This window comes from Suricata suricatta, chromosome 1 (assembly GCF_006229205.1).
Source record: "Suricata suricatta isolate VVHF042 chromosome 1, meerkat_22Aug2017_6uvM2_HiC, whole genome shotgun sequence".
In the NCBI taxonomy this organism is placed as follows: domain Eukaryota; kingdom Metazoa; phylum Chordata; class Mammalia; order Carnivora; family Herpestidae; genus Suricata; species Suricata suricatta.
In genome coordinates this window covers 178,129,407-178,146,692 of record NC_043700.1, presented here as the reverse complement: position 1 = coordinate 178,146,692, position 17,286 = coordinate 178,129,407, and the positions used below count along the sequence as shown (strand labels likewise).

Genomic DNA, 17,286 nt, shown 5'->3' with positions numbered 1-17,286 from the left:
AAAAAAAAAAAAAAAAAAAAAAAAAAAAAAGTGAAATCAATTTAAATATATTTACTTAAGCCAAATATATCTAAATATTATCATCTTAATATGCAACCAATATAAAACTCTTAATGGCATCCAATGTGTATTTTATTCACGGAAAATCTCAGAACTAGCCACATTTTCCAGCGCCCACTGGCTGCACATGGCCAATGGTCTGCATATTAGACAATGGCTTTGTAAGAGTAAGGTGCCATCCCAACTCCGTAACATGCAATTTTTAGATTTGTCACTGGGTGGTGCTGGAACCAAATACTATTCTTAAATAAAAGTTGTTAAAGTGATCCTGTTGAGTTTTGGAGTACACCAGCTCTTTGCTATGCTGATTCTGAGTTTTACAAAAACAATTACAATGACTCAATGGGATAAAAGGCACAATCTTAAGAAACTAACAACAAAAATCACGCAAATCTCAATTTTCCTCAAAAAGATATTCTGAAGTTTGCCACACCCATTTCATGTGCAAGACCATGAGGTTTTTAAATTTCTCAGAAACCACTTTCTATAATGTGTTGAAATTCACCAGATAGATTGTGTCTCATGAAATCTCTTTTTATCCCTATAAGCTCAGGATGTTTAAATCACTTGTTTAGAACTATAGCTTCCTTAGCCAATTTTCCTTTTTAGTTACAGTCTTGAATAACACTGAACACAGAATCAACACTATGACAAATGTCCGGGATAGTCAGAGTAGACAGCATTTATTTTGCCAGAAAAAAAAAAGTTTGGATTAGGAAATATGTGTTCTTTTCACTGAAGGATATAGCACATGACAAGTACATATATTATTTTTCCATCAATTACAAGAGAAATAATTTACAAGGGAGCTGATACTTAAGGCGAAGTCCTCACTCCATTCCTTTAATTCAAAATTCCTTCCTCTATTCTATATGCTCTTTGTCTCTCAGCCCCAAAACACATACACAAATGACTCAAGGTTATAAGCTCATTGGAAATGCCATCCTGCTTACTGTGTTGAAGTTCCTACACCATTAATCAGGAATGGCCCCTTCTCCACCAGCTCTGAGAACTGCATTGTGACAGGGACGACTAGCTGTGTCATTCTTCCTACCCATTCTTCCCATATTCCTTGTTAATAAAACAGATTTTGCTCAGACTTAACACATACCTAATTAAATATTCATTTGCCCAGTGTTGGTTGCAGCCAGGAATAGCCCTCTGACATCATCTGTCCTTAGAGCTATAATAAGAAGTTTGCCAGGGGATCCTGGGAAAGTATTTGCTCTGTTTGGTTGGTCCCATTCTGGTGCCCTTCCTTCTGCCTTAAACATGGGTAATGGAGCTACCGAGCATGGGATGAAAACTCTAAGTAGTGAAAAGGAGAGACCCTGGGGCTCAGACAGCACTGCTATGAGCTGATCCATGACTAGGAAACCATCTTCCCATAACCTTGTTAAATAAGAAAGCATTAGGTCATTAATTGAAGTCACTGTTAGTTGAACACAATGTTACTCGTAGCTAAATAGATTCCTAATATATGCACCTGCCCTTCTTCTGTTCCTTGGCTTCCATTTTCCTTCCCTCTATTCAGTGTGAATCTGGATGTGCTCCCCTCAGAGTTCTGTGTTATCAACTAGTGAATCTCGAGATTTTCCCCCTCCTAGCTCAGTAGTCATGGAAGAGAGCTAGAAGGGTAAATCCCAGGTAATGAACATACTTATATTACTGCAAAATTGTTTAGATTATTATTACTGACTCACTGATGAATTAATCTGACTCGCTAATGAATTTCAAGATGAGATTCCTATGAAAACTAGGAAAAAGAGACAATGATGATTGCCAGCATTTGAGTACATTTTACAAAGGCCTCCACAAACACTCTTTGATCTGACCCCACAACACCTTGGCACAGTAGGTATTCAATATTCACTTCTTACAAGAATTGAACCTTAGTAAAATTAAGTCACTCTAGAATGTCATACACCCATTATGATATAAACCTGCTCCTGGAAACCTGATACCGTGATAAGGTAACATGTTATGTTCACTTAATTCCACTGCCTGTAGGGATAGAGATTAACATTTATCAACCAGGTACTATGCTAAGTGCTAAGGGCATTTGCTGAATCAAGATTCTTACAAACATTACTCCATTCAATCCTCACAGTAATCCTATGGCTTGATACCACTATTATGCCCATTGCGGTTGAGGAAAGTAAAGTCCGTCCATAGACAACAGGCTAGCCTCATACTGATCAGGTCTGTCCCCTTCTTAACAACCCACATTGCATATTCCTACCTTTTGCTCCTAGGAGACTAGATTTTTGTCCTTGGGCCCAAATCAAGCTGCCAAAACAGACTCTCCCTACCTTCTGCTTATCGTTTTTTTCTTTTTCCATTGCCACTGGACGATAAATCTCCCTTGGATTTATGAATGGCAACCATCTGCTTCACATCATAAAGAGATTCAGCATTAAACTATTTGACTTGATTTTCCATTGAATTGATGTTAATAAATTTGGGCTCTGAAAACCTGCACTTCAAAAGAACTCAGATTCCTGACTTTTAAATTAGCTTACAGTTTTCTTTTACCTCCAAGAAGAAGGCTTAATTCAAAATGTACTTGATAATAAAATAAAATGTGCACTTCAAAGATAAGCAAATACATTTTCATGCGATTTAAAACAAGGCCTTTGTATTCATCCCTCTGATACCACTGATGTCATATTCCTCTTAAAAATAAATCCAGACGGATTTAAATAACATACATTTTCATTTGGACATAGATATATAACTGCTTCCTTTCTGATGGTGGAATGGGCATCATGGGTCTGGTTTCATCCAAATCATGCCACTTACTAGTTATGAGACTTTGAACATGTTGCTTTTCCTCTAAAAGCTTTAGTTTCCTCATCTCTGAAATAAAGCTAATATAGTGACCTTTTAAAATTTTCTAGGTGCTAACAGATATAAATGGTCTAATGAATGCCTGTGACTAATATACACTCAAAAAACAAAAATTTGCATCCTTCCCTCACTGAATCTTCTCAACAAACATGAGCATTTTAATCTTGCTTCCCAGGTTCACTAAGCCCTGAAACAGATATGGGTATTTCTAGGCTCTTGATGCTGGGAAACAGTATATTAAAGAAACAGTAAATTGAGCTCATTTTTAAGGAAATAGCTACCACTTTTATGACTTAACGTAGAGGTTGAATATTATAATGTCATTTTGTAGGCTCTTTGAAGCAATACTAAGCATTCTATTTTTTACACCCTGGTGGATGTTCTTAGGTGTTGCTTCTTAGAAATGCTTGAAACCAGTTAAGGAAGACCAATACTGCGTTATATACATGATGAAATATATGTGTATAAAAAAGAAGCATATTTCTAAAGAGTTTGAAAATATCTCCACGTTTCTATCTATAGCTCTTTCAACTACTTTGAAAATGTGCTGATTAAATTTTATAGAGGGGTCTGTTTAATAATCACTTTTCTTAACCCCCATATATTCCAACTGCCTTCAACCAAAGATGACAGCAATCACTCTCATTGTAAGTAAGCTAACTTGAGCTCATGAGTCTGCAGACAGTAGCTGTCACAGTCCTTGAACGATGGGACTTCTGACTCTCAGAAAAGAAAGTGTCAAAATTTGCTGCAAATAATTGAAATTTTGGCTTTGGAAGCTGTTCCTTTATAGTCCCATGGTATCTTATGCAGAATTCTCTCAAGCTTGCTTTATATTCTAATTTCCATTTGATATGTTTTTATCACTAAAAAGCATCCCTAATGAGGTTCAGAGACATAGCCTAATTTGATTTTCTATTAGTACCATTCAGCATGATGTCTGGCACAGGGTAATAGATACTCAATAAATTTTAGTGGAAGAATAAAGGAAAAGAAGAATAGAAAGAAGAAAAAAAAAGCAAGGAAGTGAGGAAGGAGGTCTGTCTCTTTGATATAATAGGAATTGAAGCTTATATTTGCTTCATTATATCAGGCTGCCTCTCTTAAAGTGACCACATTTTGAACTGAGCTCATTCACAAGTAGTCAATAAAGTAACCCAATGAATTATAGTACCATCACTTTGTCTGAAAGCTTTTTACTTTAATGTCACTTGGTTTCTAATTGAATTTGAGACACTATGAGTGAAAATTCTGCCATAAGACCAAGATGAAAAAAATATCGAAGAAGCGAATATTTTATTTTATGTTTCCCCACAGCGTGGCAGCAGAGATTTAAAAAAATTGGAAGAGCCACTGGTTGGAGAGGGTTCAATTCAAGGGTCTAATTCAGGAAGACCAGAATACTGAGATACTTATTCTCATTAAGGATATACATGGGAATCAAAGGGCAATCGATTTTTCTGTGCTTAAAACTCTGGCAAAAGAAAATACTGGTTAATGACTTTCTTATGATCACTGTAAAATACCGACTTCACTAATGGTTAAAATTCCTTCTTAGCTTTTAATATGCAAATCTGTTGGAAATGCTAAAATTTATGTTGGAATGAATAAAGATAAACACACTAAACTGATTTCCATGATAGAAATCTATTGAAAGAATGCCCAATTAATTGCAACAACCCTTCATTAAACAATGAAAACAATCTATCTCAATGACAGATATTTGAAATGAAAATAGAAGCAATCCCATATGCTTGTTATAAAGACGGGATGAGATAATTCACCAGTAGGTGCCAGTAGGTGACCTGGCAAGGGGGGAGTGAGCAGCAGATAAAAGCTATTATAGTATAGCCATATATTCCACTGCTACCTTCACCCACCCTCCTCTACTACTATAGTACTACTCTGTTCCAGGTAGAGAAATAAAAGTCATTTGTGGAGAAACCCAGTGATTAGTACGACGGCTCTGTTATGGAAGAGTTCATTCTCCAACAGTAGAGACACTCATATAATTAAATAACCCTCTCACTATGAGCTCTGAGAACAAAACCATCCACCTCCACACGAGAGATGAACCTGGAGGATGGAAACTACTTAGCTCGCACTCCCAACACACTGTCTACACTAACAGGAATTCACTGTGCTGCTGTCTCCATTAGTATAGCTTCGTATTCCAGGAGATTCTTAGCCAAGCAAGTGACTTAATGGTTCATTAAAGGACCCTCCTGAAAGATCCATCAACTCTTCCCCAGGAAGCATCAGCCAACAGTTTATACCCTGAGACCATACAAAACCTTCACCTCAAAATCATACTCTGCTGTCTCTACCACTTTGGACAGTTGTATCATGATCCTTACTCAATCCTAACCAAGGCTGCTCATTGAAAGACCAGCCTTAAGCCAAATTAAAAATTCTTAATAAAATCTGACCTTGAGGTCCTCTTCAGAGACATTCCCAAATCTCTCCCCAGGCAATGTTCTTCCACACCAGGGCACGTAACAAACTCATGTTTGCGCCATCAACATTTTATGTTGGTGACATATAAGGAGTGGACATTGAACAGAGAAGTTCTACAAAGCAACATATATAAAATGAGGATGAGGGGCACCTGGGTGGCTCAGTCAGTTAAGCCTTCGGCTTTGGCTCAGGTCAGATCTCACATTCGTGGGTTCAAGCTCCGCGTCAGGTTCTGTGCTGACAGCTAGCTCAGAGCCTGGAGCCTGCTTCAGATTCTGTGCCTCCCTCTCTCTCTGACCCTCCCCTGCTCTCTGTCTTTCAAAAATTAAAAAAAAAAAACATAAATAAATAAATAAATAAATAAAATGAGGGTGAGTTAATTTTCCTTGAAATGTCCATATTTTCAGATATATAGAGGCATTCTTATATTTTGGGCCTTTCTCATTAGAAGACGCATCTCATACTCAAATCCTGAAATAAGATAAATGATATCACACTGAAGACATCATTATGAGACCAATTCTGTTGTGACCTTTGTAATTACAAGAGTAATCAACCTCATACTAATGAAACAAATTGTTGTATAAATATACCTAATGACTAATAAGGTTTTTTTTTTAAAGAGTCATTTATTTTAAAAAGAGACTTTCAAGCCCTTGATGCTTTCAGATGAGGCAGTGAGATTCAGGGAGTGTATGCAATATCTAATATCACACAGCAAGTAGGGGAAGATACTTTAGATACAAGGAACAACAATACTTTGTAAGAAGTAGTATAGCACGGTTAGTTAAGTGTCTAACTCTTGATCTCAGCTCAGGTCATGATCTCATGGTTCATGACTTCAAGCCCCATGTGGGCCTGTGCACTGATGGTGCGAAGCCTGCTTGAGTTCTGTCTCTCCCTTTCTGCCCATCCCTGGCTTGTATTCTCTCTCTCTCTCTCCTCCCCCCCCCGTCAAAATAAATAAATATTTTTTAAGGGATTAACACACCCTTTTAATATGCTTTTAAATATTTTTAAGGTTTAAAAAGTGTTTAAAGTTTGCAGTTCCTAGTAGGAAAACATTATCTGAATGAAAACCCTAATGGCAAACCGCTGTAAAATGTCTCAGTCACAGGGGTAGGGATTATCTTCACAGCACCCCAGCTTTCTCCACGAGAAGGTCAGAGGTACACTGGTTTGTATTATGGCGACATCCAATACGTGATTAAAGTTGCTTTTCCTTCAGCGAGGGCTTTATTTGTCAGAGGGCATTATGCTTGACCTCCAAATTTGGCTGACAATTTACTGATGAGATTCATAACCTTTGGGTTGCTCTGATATTTTGACGTATTTGCTGGGTTCTGGGCCACATCCTGGAAGGCCACCATAACTCCTGGATCCTGCATGGCTGTGAGAACCTCTGGGTCACTAAGAATTTCATTGAGCCCAGGCATTCCTGCCATTCCAGGCATTCCCCCTGCCATTCCAGGCATGCCTCCAGGAAAATTACCAGGCATTTCCCCAGGAAAGCCACCTGGGAAAGAGCCTTACTGAGCTCCTGATTATAGTCTGGCTTCTACCTCCCTCTGGGCTCTCTCATGTTCTTCCTGAGCCTTCTTAACCTTTTCTATTCTTTCTTTGATCTCTCGCTCTTCACATTTTCACTCATACTTTCTCCGATGTTCAGCAATTTTCTGGGCCCTTGGTTGAACTTCTTTCAACATCGTACTAGCATCTTCATCATAATCCAATTACAAGCAAGGGCAAGATCATGTGCTGCTTCTTCCCAATGGCCCAGAAGTCTGTGTGCTTTCCCTCGCCACTTGTAAGGCTGAGCTGAATCAGGATTTATTTCAATAGCTCTGACACAGTCTTGGATGGCAGCATTTGGCTTCTATAATTTGAGGAGGACACTGGCTCTCTTGGAATACAGAATAGCCAAGCGAGGATTCAGCTTGATGGCATCTGTGAACAAGTCAATGGCTTTCTGTAGTTCTCCATCATTTAGGGCATCAATGGCAGCCACTTTTTTATCATTTGCCTGATCCATCATTTCCTCAGTTATCTCTACATTTTCATCTCCCATTTCTTTTTGTTTGTTTGTTTGTTTGTTTGTTTGGGGGGTGTGGCCATCCAACGTTGAAGGTTGGCCATTTGTTCCTGGAAAAGACAGAACTTTTTCTTTACATCAAGTCTTAATCCATCAGCTCTTTCCCTAACGTCCTTGAAATGGTCCAAGGCTAAAGTCAAGGGGTAGTTTGAGTCTGTCCCATAGTGTCAGTCCAACCAAACCAAGACAACACAATCAACAAAACTAGGACAAGGAACATGGGAACCAGGCCTTCTGGCCAGTGGAGGCAAAACCAAGAGTGAGAGGATGGCCTTACACCATGCTGTGGGTTCTCATTGGGCTCTTAGATAATTTCTGGGAGCTTATTAAAATTAACAGAATTATTTGAGGCCCCTCGCATGCCTGTCAGCAAGCATTGGATCATCTGATCCCATCGCCTGTGGCCAGTTCCCTGTTGCTGGTATTTCCAATTAGAGTCGGCTACTGGTACGGTCTTTGCCCCAGTAAGTACTGTGGGATCGGTAATATGAATCTGGTCTGTGTGGTCACGAGCAGCTATCTGGATTCGTTTCCTTTCCTCTGAGGTTAAGGTAGAGGTCAGGATTACATGGATATCATTCCAGGGGAGATCATACGCTTGGGCCAAATATTGGAATTCCTTAATGTATCCTGAAGGGTCTGGGGAGAATGACCCCAAGCGCTTTTCTATGGCCCACAGATCTTGTAGGGAAAGGGCACATGAACTCTAACAAGCCCCTCTGCGCCTGCCACTTCCCTGAAAGGTAAGATGGCCGCTGTGGGGGCATTTTAACATGGTTGGTAAGCGTGGGTAAGAGAGGTGATAGGAGGTGTGGGAGGGGCAGACGTGGCGGGAAGGGCGGGGCTTGGAGGAGGAGGAGGAGGAGATGCCTGAGGAGCGGGTGGCAGGGGAGGGAGAGCGAGTGCTAGAGTTATAGGGAGGTTATATGGTTATAGGAAGGGGGTTGGGGGAGGGGTGGGGGTTGAGGGAAGGGCGGGGTTATAGGGAGCGGAGCGGCAAGGTTATCTAGGGGATTGGAGACAGGAGAAGGGGATGGGAGGGGCTGCGGGGGTGGGGGTTTTGGGTCACGGAATTAGAGCATACAGACAGTAGGATGGAAAACAGTTTGGGACGGCAATGCAGATCCAAAAATGCCGTAACATAAGGAATCTCTGCCCATTTGCTCTGCCTCCGGCAGAAATTATCTAGGTCTGTGAGAATTTGGAAATCAAGGGACCCCTCAGGTGGCCATTGCATCTCCCATTTCTTGAGGGGCATCAGTATCTGGTTCAATCACACCTTCATTGTCAATTTCTAGATCACTTTCCTCACTTGATGGTTTGTCTGTCTTTATGTTTTCCTCCACCTTCTTAGTATCAGTTTTTTCTTCCTTGATATTGTCTTCTGATTTAGTTTTATGAGTAGCAGGTGGTATTTTACCCCCCATGCTCTCCACCCATTCTGCAGGAAGTGCATTTCCTTGGTGTGCAGAATGCTCGGATCCTGCTTACACATTTTCACAAAGGCCTGAAGCTCACTCACTTTTCGGGGGTCCATGGTCCAGAGGCGGCAGCGGCGGGCGCGGCTAAGGTTGAGGCCCCATTCCAGGTGTGGGTACTAGCTCAGCGTGACCATGTGGAAGGGGCAAAAATTTTTTTTAAATAAAAATAAAAGTAGTATAGCATAATGCATTTTTTCAATCTTAAGTAACATGTAAACCTGTTTTAAATGAAAATATTAATACACCTATGTATTAATGCATGTAATACACCTATGAATCATTAATGCTGGTATAACTGAATCAGAAAAACAAGTGTCAGAATCCTGGATCTTTCTCTTAATATCTTTTATTCAACAAATTAAGCAATTGTGAACACATTTCTTCATCCACCAATCGTATGTTCCCAGGGGCTTGTTGTGACCATTAAATAGTATAACATCGGCAGATCATCTGGCCTTTTTGTATGACATATACTAAATAGCCAATACATTTTTTATTGTCATCTTCATTACACCCTGATAGCCCTTTTTTCAACTTTGCCACCTGGCTGTTTTTAGTTAGATCTCATTTAGATAACTGTAAAAGAAATGGAAAGAAACCAAATGTGTGGCTTGAACAATAGTACAGAAAAACCTCAGTCCACGTTGCCAGCTCTATGTATCTGTGAGACCCGGAGGCCAGGAGAAAGACTGAGGAGAGCTTGATTTATGAAGATGTTTCACGGAGATGCAAATGGGGCACCTCATCTATAAGAAAATAGGCTCAAAACTGTACACAGATCCAAGTCCGATTTTCTTTCCTGAAATAGATGTAGGTCCTCTCAACTAAGGTGTTTCATAAATCACGGGGAATAAGAAACCCCTGCGAAAAGTGAAGATGTTAGCCTTATGTAGCCACCTAGTATTTCTTTTTGTCTTTTTTTTTTTCTAAATTAAATAGTTTATTACCAAGTTGGTTTCCATATAACACCCACCTAGTATTTCTAAGGTGGGGCAGTCAGAGCCCAGAAACGAAAGGAATCTTAAGTGTTAAATGCATCCTAACGCTCTAGAGACAATGCAGCTTCCCTGATAAAGCTCCAGAAATAAGACACTGGAGTGATCTGCATGTACTGATGTTGTTTCTAAGTTGTATTTATGCCTTCAAAAATGGCACAGTGACATGATGTCTTCAGTTCTATTTCCCAGGGTGAAAACATTTTCTGTTCAGCAGAGAAAAGCCTGTTGTCACTAACTCAAGGCAATTGGATCGCTACAAGCCTAATGTTTTTCTCCATGGTACACAGAGGAAAAGGGCAGATATTTTAGAAAAGACATCATCAGATTATTGATATCCACACAATAAAATATAACCACTTCAAGCAGAGTGTATGTTTCCACAGAGAACATGAAGCCTACAAAGACAGCCCTAATGGGGAAAACAGTAAATGTATGACAATAGCTTTCCTTTCCTCAAAAGAATTAAAAGTACACTGATGGATAAGCAGACCCAATTAGCACAGGGTCACTGGAGGGTTAGAGAAGAAATGGGACACAGAGAAAAAGAGAAAGAAATATTAAAGTAAAAGGAGGGATAGAAATAGAAAGGGCTATTAAATTATAGCTGGAAAAAACCCTGGTGAAGATAAGGCTGTCTCCCCACCAGAGTCTTTTCATTTCTTTACTCCCAAACAACCACTCTCACACCCCTCAGGAAAAATGGTATTGGATATAGGCTGCATTTCTTCCCACTGAAAGTATCACTGTGTCAACCTGACCTATCTCTCCACCCTTTCAGGGGAGATGTATGCCTGAAGGAAGACTGTTCTTTCAACTCTGATTCATTCACTCATTCATTCATTCTTACCTCCATTCTCAACATGACCTATGAGGTCTGTTTGATTTAGCCTCTACCTGTTTTCCAATATTCCTAACACAGCTCATTTTTTATCTTACAACCCTTCTGAATTTCCTTCAGTGGCTTGAAGAAGGCCCTTCTTTGGGCTAAGAAATTATTGCTACCTTCTCTGCCTCACCAGTTTCCATTTATCCATTAGGTTCTTGCTTAAGCATCTCTTCCCTAAAGAAGTTTTTCAGAGGCTCCTTGAGCAGCTGGGTCTCACGGACAAGTGCTCCTGCTCTGCAAGAACTTTCTACTTGTCAAGGATCATGTTCACTGCACCTGTGAGTGCCTCCTTCAGTGGGCTTTATCCGTCCTCTCTTTTGTGTGTTATCATCTTCTGATAGACCAGTTGCACTGAGTAGTAGCTTGATACATGATTGCTGCATATGAGGATAAAGAAACATACCAAAAAACTGATCAATGAATGAAAAACACCAAAGAAAAAACCTACAGCAGGTTCTAACTTTGAGCAAGGTGCTGTGTGAAGCAAGAGTAAGTAAAAGAGGGACTAAGGAGCCTTGCTCTCTGATGTTGAGAACTTTTCTTGTAGCCCAAAGCTGAATCAAAGTGCTAAGTAATTCAACTCTAATGAGTCACCTATAACCGAGGTTAGATACTATCACATGTGCATACCAAAGAAACAAAATAGGTCCTGCCAACAACAATCCCTCCTTCCCTTCAACCCAATGAAAACTGATGAGGGGACTGGGGGAAAAAAGACAGCAGAGAAAAGACTAATAGAATTTCCTGCTTTTCTCTCTCAACCCTTCCCCCAAACTAAACTGGTTGATGACACTCATGACTCACTGGCCAATATCTGGGGTGCCTATCCAGGCATGTATCTATTTATTCTGCTACAGGCTGCTTAGCTGCAAAATACACAGGGCTACCTTAGTACAGTCAGCAAGTGAGAGAAGAGCCTGGTGAGTTGTGCCTGTGAAGACCTGGTGTTTTGGGTCATGCATGATAATGGAGACTGGTGCCTGGTTGTAGCCTGGAGAATACTCAAGATGGAAGAATTGGAAGAGGAACCCACAGTTGCAGAGAATGTGGTGTAGGGTGCCTCGGAAAAAATGGCTACAACTTTTTCCAAGTCCACAGGACAGACACTCAGAGAATGTCACAGAAGACCTCAGTGGTGTTCACACCTTCATGTTAAGGATCTCAGAGGTTCTTGGACAGCTAAAGAGCTGACAAGTCCAATGTGAATAAAGGATTCTCAATTAATGTAGGACCATGGAGGCTGAATATCAACACCCAGGAAAACCGTGAGTATGACACATTCAGAAAAAACTACCTTAAAGAGAGGTTTTCTTCCCATTAACAACCAGAAATGAAGTACATTTTCTCTTTCACTCTGCCTCACATACTAAAGGAGTTAGGTCACAAACAAAAGGAGAAGAGAGGTAGAGAATTTTGACTAAAAAATTTGACAAGCAGATTCAAGGTACTGACATTGGTCAGAAAATTCTAGAACACTCCCAAAGTGTTATTAAGGGACAGGAAGTAGGCTGGGGGGGGGCAGATATTAAAATTGAGACAGTTATGGAAAGAAATAAAATCATTTCATTATTATACTCCAGTGAGTTCTGGTTTTTCAATATATTTTATGTTTCTATTTATTATTGATTTTTATCTTACCCAATATGAATTATTATGTTTCTATTCTCCTTCAGGGTCAAGGATTTTTGTCTTAGTAATTCCTTCATAGTACTTAACCCTGTTACTGACATACTGATTGAAATTTAGCAAGTGCTTGTTGAAATGAAGAACACTGTACATAATTCAAATTTCCCTTACCAAAGGCTAAGGAAACATCCAGCCATGCAAATACAATGTCACCACTATGTACAATGACATAGTCTCTTAATTCCCATTTATTCCACATAAAACCCTATGACCTGGCACTACTATTTCCATCTCACACGTAGGAAAAGTACAACTTCAAGAACTTAAAAGCCTAGCCCAAGGTCACACCACTTACAAGATATGAACATAGGGTTTCCTACCCCAGGTCTTTTTGATTCCAAATCCTGTGCCTATTGCCACTTTCCCACACTTCCAACAGTGCCTCTTCTCTGAATTTTGAATATAATCAAATAGAATACACCCGCTCACTCCATCAAACATTCCTTGTCTTTCCATGGAACCAAGTAACTGGTGTGGGCAAATGTATTAACAGGTATTAATATTCAGGACTCAAATCCAATCTCACTCTGAAGAATTAAAGAAAAATGCTATCCCCATTTATTTTTTTCTCAGCAATCAGTTCTAAGACACCCAAGGTAAATTACTGCCTTTTCTTTTCAACCAAAGGAGAATTTAACCTTCCCTAATCATCAAGGACACACATAGAGGGGGAACAGCCATTGGATGGGAGGCTCAGCAGAGCATTGGCAGCAAGTAAGGGTGACCAGAAGAGCATAGAGCAAAGGAATCACTTCCTGAACCCTGCAGGTTCTCAGTTTAAGTTCAGTTCTCAAGCCCTCTACTCAGTGAGGCCTCCTGATAAGACTGAAAAGCTGAGCCCTCACTAGGGAAAGTAGAAGTTCCCCCCCTAAGGGTGGAGAAGACAGGCCATACCAGGAACCAGCAGGAGAACAGCATTCCCAGTGGGCCCACCAGCAGTGTACTTGATCTGGTTCACTAATGCTCAGTAGTGGTCCTATTTCTCATGACACTGACACTATTTCCTTTGCTAGAACACAGATCCTTAGAAACTAAGTTTGGAAATGTACCAGGATGCACCAGCTAAAGACAGCAGTCCTTTAACCTCAAGAAGGAATCTCATGAGTGGCAAAGATTTTGTAGTACAGAAAGTACAGTGGTCTTCTGTCTAGGTCAGAAATGAGGCTTGAATCCGAAATTACAAATATAATTCCTTATAAATTGTCATGTGACCATAGAAGACCAGCCAATTCTGAGTAGCCTATCCTCCACTCGGGGGACATGCTTGGGGACACTAAAACAGATACCAAGCAACCCCCTAATTTTCCTGGAGCCCAAGAAGAGAAAACATGAGCCCTGTTCCAAATCAGGTTTAGATTTAATAGTAGCTGAGAATTTTTGAGTGCCTCTTATGGACTGTTTAAAGTACTTCATATACTTATTAATTCACATAATACAAAAGTCTATAAGGAAATTCTATTATGACATTCACTTAACCAACTGAGGAGACTGAAGGACTAGGAGGTTGAAGACTGTACCCAAGGTCACACAGCCAGGAATTAGTAGAACTGAAATTTGAACTCAGGCTCCCCAAGCCGTTGCTTCTAACCATCACATTATATGAAAGAGTACAAGATCTCTTCTCTTACAGATCCTATTTAAAATTCACAGAATCTTTACCTTTGTGGGGATATCTATTAAGAGGTGAACTCAGCACTTGGCATGATGTCTTAGCACAGTGCTTGGCACTCAGTAGATAATATGTGATGAAAGAAGTAGAAATTTGACAAGACAACTTGTGCATGCTTTTCCCTTTTAACTCGATAGATTTTTAAATGAAAAAAAAAGTCATATGCCAACTTGAGAAAATACTTAAGCAAATATTTCTACCAGCTTTGTTTCAATATAGTTGAATCTAAGTGTGTGATATTTATAGACTGCTTCCATTTGGGTAAGAAAGATTCCTGGGTTGACTTTTATGAGGGGAAAACGTATGCTCTTAAGGCATACAGAGATACTGGAGCATTCTTAATTTATTCCATTATCTTTTAATTAAATTGCCCTCTATTATCATTTTGTGAAGTAGAATCGTGAACTTGTTGGAGCATAGAATGTGTCAGCCAGTGCTTTTGTCATAATTGCAGCATCTCCTTTAATTCATTTGTCCTCCAGAGTGTTAGCTCCTCTAATTGCCATCTATTCTGTACCCAGGTTCGAAATATGGCACTTTTTCAACAATCCAGCATCCAGCAGGGGCATCGGACAACATCCAAAATATTATCAGTGAGTATTCCAAGCAAGAAACTTAATGGACAGATTTTTATGATTATTTCTTACTCCATAACACTGATATGTATATTCAACCTAACCTACATGGTCTCATTTTATTTTATGTACAACCGTATTCCTGTGTAAAATGGGGATGACAATAGTCCTGCTGATGACCATATATGGTCACCATAAGGGTTCAGTGAAGTCATGATATAAACTGTGCAAACAGACTTAGAATACAGTGTATTCCATGCAGGGTAAGCTTTTACTTTGAGTTCTTTACTTAGAATTCTCACAAGAATCTCCAAATTAACATGAAACTCAAATCATCCCACTTCCCCAAGATCATTTGCCATGTCGCCCACACCTGTCTTCACGTACTCAGAAATGGCATCATGATCATCATCTACCTTAGATCTTGAACCTGAGGGTACAGATTCCTCTAATTCTTCCTTTTTTGCGTTGCCCAATCTATCAGCAAGTCTTAGAATGCTGATCTCAACTCTATCTTGGCTCTATTCACTATCTTATGCACCACAATCTCTAAGCCAGACCGCTGAGAGTGTTTGTAAAACATTCTCTCCACTTTCATTTTTAACCACCCCCCACCTTTCTTCTCCCCAGCAGTCAGAGTAATTTCTATCATGGAATAGATGGAAATCGTTTCAATGATGTGTCTTTTTCAGAGGCTCCAGACAACCCAGAAAATGTGCAAATTGAAAAACCACACTCATCTGTGATGAACATTACAAAAAAACAAAAACAAAAAAAACCCCACAGAAAACAGAACAAAAAAACAAAACAAAACAAACACATGTGGCCCATTTAAATACCTCTTAGAAGCTCGCTGTCTTTTAAGACACTGCATCAATATGTCTACCTCCTCTAGGGGATGATGGGAAATGTAACACGCTTTTGAGAGACATTTTAAACACTAATGACTTCAACCTGTGTCTATCATAGTTCACACTGAATTAATAGAAGTGAGTGAGTTGACAGGTGATTGCAAAATAAAAGACTATTTTAATATAATCTGCATTAAGGTATTTTGCTTCAGTCTACACATTATCATGTTCCAAGCCAACTGATTAAGGAGTTGTATTCAACCCTTCAGAGGCTCCAGGAAAGAAACAACAGTAGCCACTGCATTTTAAAACCTCTTAATGAATGCTTTATAAAACAATAATATTGCGATACATCTTTAAGCAATTATGAATAAAGTAAAATAGATATTCACCCATCACAGCATATTCAGGATACAACTAATTCTCTCTACTTAAAGCAGTGAGGCAGAACATAAGACAAAATTAAAACTGGTCCCTAAATTCTCCACCCCCTCCCGCATGCATCTGTGAGAAAGACCTTAAAATCAATTTCTACCTCTACTAGTTATTGCCTGTTTGACCTCAGACTGTATACTCTCAAATATTATAATGTCTGAGATATCTAACATAAAGCATGGATGAAAAATGATAATTCCTACCTCATGTGGTTAAGGGCATTAAATGAGTTAATGTTTGTAAAGCACCCAGAACACTTCCTAGCACATAGTAAATGATGTTTGCTTTGTATGTTTATCTCTGCTACAGTAAATATGAACTTGCATTGATAATGGTGGTTTGATATGATTTACTTTTAAATAATATTCATAATCATTCTTTATATTTATTTATATTAAGCTCTTGATGTACTCTTATTTATGAATATGTTATTTATATGTAATGGCATATACTGGATCATGTACACCTTCCTTAAAACCTTAAAGTAAATTTCCAACAATATCCAAATCATATAATACCCCCGTCATGTCTCTTTGCCATTGTGAGGTTTCCTTCCTAGGAAGGACTGAGGTTGGTGTGAGCCTGGTTCTCCCCTGCTCCTTACTTTGTTCCAACAAATAATATATGCCTGGTAAGTGCAAGAAGAGCAGGGTGGCATGCTCTGCTGTGCTTGATGCCCTTTGCACCTGTCCCTCCGCTGGGCAGCCTTGGTCCAGTCCTTCTTATGAATGGGTTGGCAGTACCCATCATTCTTGTGTTCTGAGGATGGGCCCATTTGGCTCTCACACTAAACAGATGCTTTGGCTTCTATATTCACCCTAGCATTTTCTCATTTTGTCCAGATTCAGATAGGGATAAAGTGCTATTAATTGAGTAGCCCCTTGGAGTCCCCTCACCCACACTGTTCACATGATTGTAAAATTCAACCTCTTGCACTTAACTGTTCCTCAAACTTTGTCTTAGGCTCCTTTCTGATATATGTTATAGACGCGGTGACATTTCTTCTTCTCCCCTTCCTCCTCCTCCCCCCTCTCCTCCTCTCCCTCTCTATATTGTGAACAATTCAAATTCTTTTCCACTTGTGGCTTTTATAACTGCTATTCCTCTGTCTTCCCATTCTTCACATACTTAAAAGTTTTTCATTCTTTATGTTTTATTTTAAATACCAACTCTTCAGAGAAACCTTCTAAGTAAGTCCCCTATCATTCTCTCTCATAGCATCTCATATTTTTCTATCATTTACTTT

The 17,286-nt window shown here is 39.5% G+C and overlaps 1 protein-coding gene and 1 pseudogene across 2 annotated transcripts in view; both read right to left on the bottom strand.

Moving 5' to 3' along the window:
- KCNIP4 (potassium voltage-gated channel interacting protein 4) overlaps positions 1–17,286 on the bottom strand; it is a 1,120,978-nt gene that overhangs the window by 703,248 nt on the left and 400,444 nt on the right. The window lies entirely within an intron of this gene.
- Positions 6,466–8,996, bottom strand: LOC115298916 (annotated as a pseudogene).